We start from the raw sequence: 4,203 nt of genomic DNA, 5'->3' as shown, positions 1-4,203 counted from the left end.
TGTCACTGCTTCAGGCTCCTTATGTGAATGGAAATATGCAAATAACCCTCATCACCTATTGGCTATAAAATCATAAGTGAGGGCGGAGGAGGGGCCCCATGCTCAGTTCCAAATACCAGCGCTCAGCCTCTAGTTCTGAAACCACACTCAATGCTTCCCATCTTCTTGCAGGCGAGAGTTCAGCTGCAGTTTGCTATGCTTTTGCTTAAGCAGTTTGCTGGGGAGTTTCCTGCATCAGGACTAGTGACTGGTGATTGCTCCCCGTGCACATTTATTTTGTAAACCCCTATCCTCTAACTGAGCTCTTCTGTCAGCTGGAGAGCCCAGTTTTAAAAACCTTTTCAGAAGGATCCTCAAACTCCGGCGTGCGCTTCTGGAAAGCACTCAGTACAGCATAAGAATCTATATAGCATTAGGGCTTGTCTACACTTGAGTTAATTTGGATTAATAATGCCTGATTAATGCCGTATGTGGACATTCTTATTCTGGAAAAAGAGTGTCTTGTTCCTGTTTAGCTTAATCCACTTCCAAAGCTTTTTCAAATAGCTATCCCTGAATTACTCCATGTGTAGGTAAGCCCTTACACACACACAACTGCAGGAAAACAACAGTAAGGATGCAAAGTCAAGGACTCATAAGTTAGGAAATGTTAAAATTGAGGTTGCCTGTGAAACCATTATTCAGCCTCCTTGTGTGTGTGCATTATAATACAGTCTTTAATTACGTGATCACATACTGTTTTTTCCCCCAGATGCCTAACTCATTCAATGCACGGACTGGACCGTGCTCTGAGTATGAGTGAAGGCCAGTGCTGGCATTTTCTAAATTCTGAGTGCTTGAGTTTGCAACCTTAAACGTAGGGGTTCTGTATGTAATTTCCTAGGTTTAAAAAACAAACTCGGAAAACAGAAGTCCCATCATGTGGGATCATTTTGATACCCACTCGGCCCACCAGCAGGATTGGAATCTTTAGATCCTCTGCCCCTTGAGCTAATAGAGTGATTGTAGTAGTCAGAGGCGGCTCTATGTTTTTTGCCGCCCCAAGCACGACAGTCAGGAAGCCTTTGGCGGCATGCCTGCAGGCGGTCCATTGCTCACGCGGATTCGGTGGCATTTCTGCGGGTGATCTGCCGGTCCCGCGCCTTCACCGTACCCACCGCTGAATTGCTGCCGAAGCCACGGGACCAGCGGACCTCCCACAGGCACGCCGCCGAAGGCTGCCTCACTGCCGCCCTCACAGCGACCGGCACGCTGCCCCCTGCGGCTTGCCGCCCTAGGCACGCGCTTGCTGCGCTGGTGCCTGGAGCTGCCCCTGGTAGTGGTAGGTTGTCACCCTCTGTGTGGGCCAGTCACCAGAGGGGAAAGTGACACACTCTTCTTGGTCCCACTCTTGTCCCCTCAGCATTTCAGTCAAGCTGCTCCCCTTTCCTGGGGATACGTCTGCATCCCTTTCAATTTTTATAGTGCGGGGGCTGAGAGCCACTGAACCAAACTGTAAACCCTGCATATAATGGAAACCACTTCCAGCCAGGGGGTGCTCTCCTAGTTCCAGCACCTATGTCCCTTCCTTGCCCCCTCTGCAATGAATGCGGGTTCTCCTCCAAGGGGGAGCCCTGAGAGCACAGGAGAGACAGTCTCCCTGCTCTCAGTTCCAGTGCCTGGCACGACAGCAGCCCGCAACAGCGATTGCAAGGAAAACCCTGTTCATCCCCTGCAGTCCTCGACTGGAGCATGCTCATTATGGACAGAATCTTTGGAGAATTTACCTGCCAAACTCTAAATAGTCTCTACTGAGTATGTGCGAACTGAGATTTTTCAAAGGCTTATATAACATGGCCAAATTTGAGTGGCATTTAACAGGAACAGCAAAAGGCACATCCCTGGGACCAGAGTGACCACTCTGCCAAATTTCAAGTCCCTGCTGTAAGGCAAGGAGGTGTTAGAGCTTCTCCGCAAAACAATCGTAAGATTTTTTGTGTTTTATAATATGGGCAAACCAACATATTTGTCCCTCATCTAATTCTTGCAAAGAGCTGAACTGTTTTAGATACAACTTTCCCCCAAAAAACCATCAGCCTGAGGCAGACATCTGGCATAGAAAATTTCAGCCCAAATGGTAAAGCTTGGCAAAATGATAAGGAACTTAAAACAAGTTGTTCTAATGGAAAAACGTCAGGCAGCCATCACATAGGTGGTACTACCAGCTCCATCTAGAATAGAGAGCTTGTCTGATGGACACCTACCTCTTCTCACATCTATGCCTCCAGCAATTACTTGTGTTGTAAAGGAAGGTGTTTAATATATTTTAGCTGCCTTTTAATATGATTTAGCAAATAGAAATGAGGAGGCAAGGCCAGTACCGCATAACGAGCCAGCTCTTTATAGACCATCAGCAAGTGTTGTACAGACAAGCAGCAATCTCCAGACCAGAATGAGTACTGGGGCTCTCTGGTTTGTGCACTCACTCACTTGCACATCTTGTAAATACCAGCTGCACGGGGTAGGATGTCGCCCCCTCAAACTGCCCCGGCCTTTTTTTAGGAGGATGCAGACTCTCAAATGCTATACAAAATCCCCTCCTGCTTGTGAAATTCAAGGGGGGAAGAATACCAGCTTCTTGTAACTAGAACAAATGATTCTCCAATTACAAGAAAATCTGAGATATGTGGGACATGATAAAGGAAGAATGAATCCCTTAACTCTAAATGGTTTGCAGTTGTGCTGTTCTCAATGTACATTTCTCAGTATTCCAAGTTTTCCTTTCAGCTGCAGATAATTGTCATCAGATTGAGAAGAATCTTCATATGTAGATCTAAATATACTCCGTCCAACTATTATTTATATTTGAATCTTGGAACCTCTTAAAGTAAATAATGTTATGGGGGAAAGCATAGTTAAATCAATAAAACACAAACTGATTTATAGTCCTGGAAATGTAGAAATGGGTGGAAGGTAATAAAGTTCTCCAAAATATAGACAATGTTATTGCTAACAAGAAAAAAAAGTCTAGTGGAATGGAATTTATCAGACACTGGGGTTGCAAAATTATGCTGTTAATTGCACCAAAAGACAATGTAGAAGGTTAACATCAAAACAAGCCAGCAGAAATGTCATGGTTCCCAAAGACAAAAGGATTGTATTCACCCCTCACTTTGGCATAAGTACATTAACTCCAATGGCAACTGAGGGGAGAATCAGATTCAAATATTTCATTTGTACTCTGAGATAGCAGTGACACTAACAAGGTAAAGTTTAAGAAATTGAGAAAAAGTAACACTCTCACTTTTTAATATTTTCACACTTTTCTAGGGGAAATATTTTGAAAGTGTCATAATGTGTTACCCCCACCACCCATTCATACACACACTTTCTCTCACTTTTTAACAAAACTTTTCCCCAACTTTTTCTAATGAGAAAAAAGTAAATGAATGAGAAGATGTGTTTTTCTTCACTTTCTCCAGCTTTTTTCCTTTTCGTCCACTGGGGGATGGGAGGTAGTTTAAAAAAAAAATGGAGAGAAAGTGGAATTTCCCCCCCACACTATTTGAAGACAAATGTTTAAATTAAAAAAATAAAAAAATCTTCCTTTTGAAATTTGTTCAGAAACAAATTTTTTATTAAAATTGATTTTTTCCTGAAATTTTTCATTTTTTTTATGAAATCCCATTTTTTGGCTAAAAGATTTTTACCAGCCTAGTCCCTAGTTCTGTACCAAATTTGTTTTACTTCAGCAGCATCATACAAATTCTAGTTCTTAGAACAGAGCCTCCTGGCTTGCCAAGGAAAGAGGGACTGGAACCTTATGATCTGCCCTGAGTAAGGAGCAACACATTGTCGGCCTGCCCCAGGAGCAAAGGAAAGGACTATATTATCATTCCATCCATGTGGTCCTTTAGCTCTCTCCTTGATCCATGGGGAAAGTAATCTGCACCAGCCCTTTTCCTAACACACACGACTTATCCTAAATTCTAGCTAAATTGGGATGACTGGCATGTAATGAGGGGCAGAGCCACTCCCTGCCCACTTGTCAATAGGGGCAGTAGCAGTCCAGGAATCTATTTTCCCCCTTATACTCATACTGCTACCTGCTGTATGGGGAACAATCTCACAGGAGTAACGTGGCTCCTTTTGTCCCATTGTTTTCCTGCATGAGTGATCTGGCCCTTAGTAAATAGGTGTTGTAAAACTCAAATTATGTATTGT

Source organism: Malaclemys terrapin, chromosome 6 (genome assembly GCF_027887155.1).
Source record: "Malaclemys terrapin pileata isolate rMalTer1 chromosome 6, rMalTer1.hap1, whole genome shotgun sequence".
Classification (NCBI taxonomy): Eukaryota; Metazoa; Chordata; order Testudines; family Emydidae; genus Malaclemys; species Malaclemys terrapin.
Note: the sequence above shows the minus strand (reverse complement) of the source record.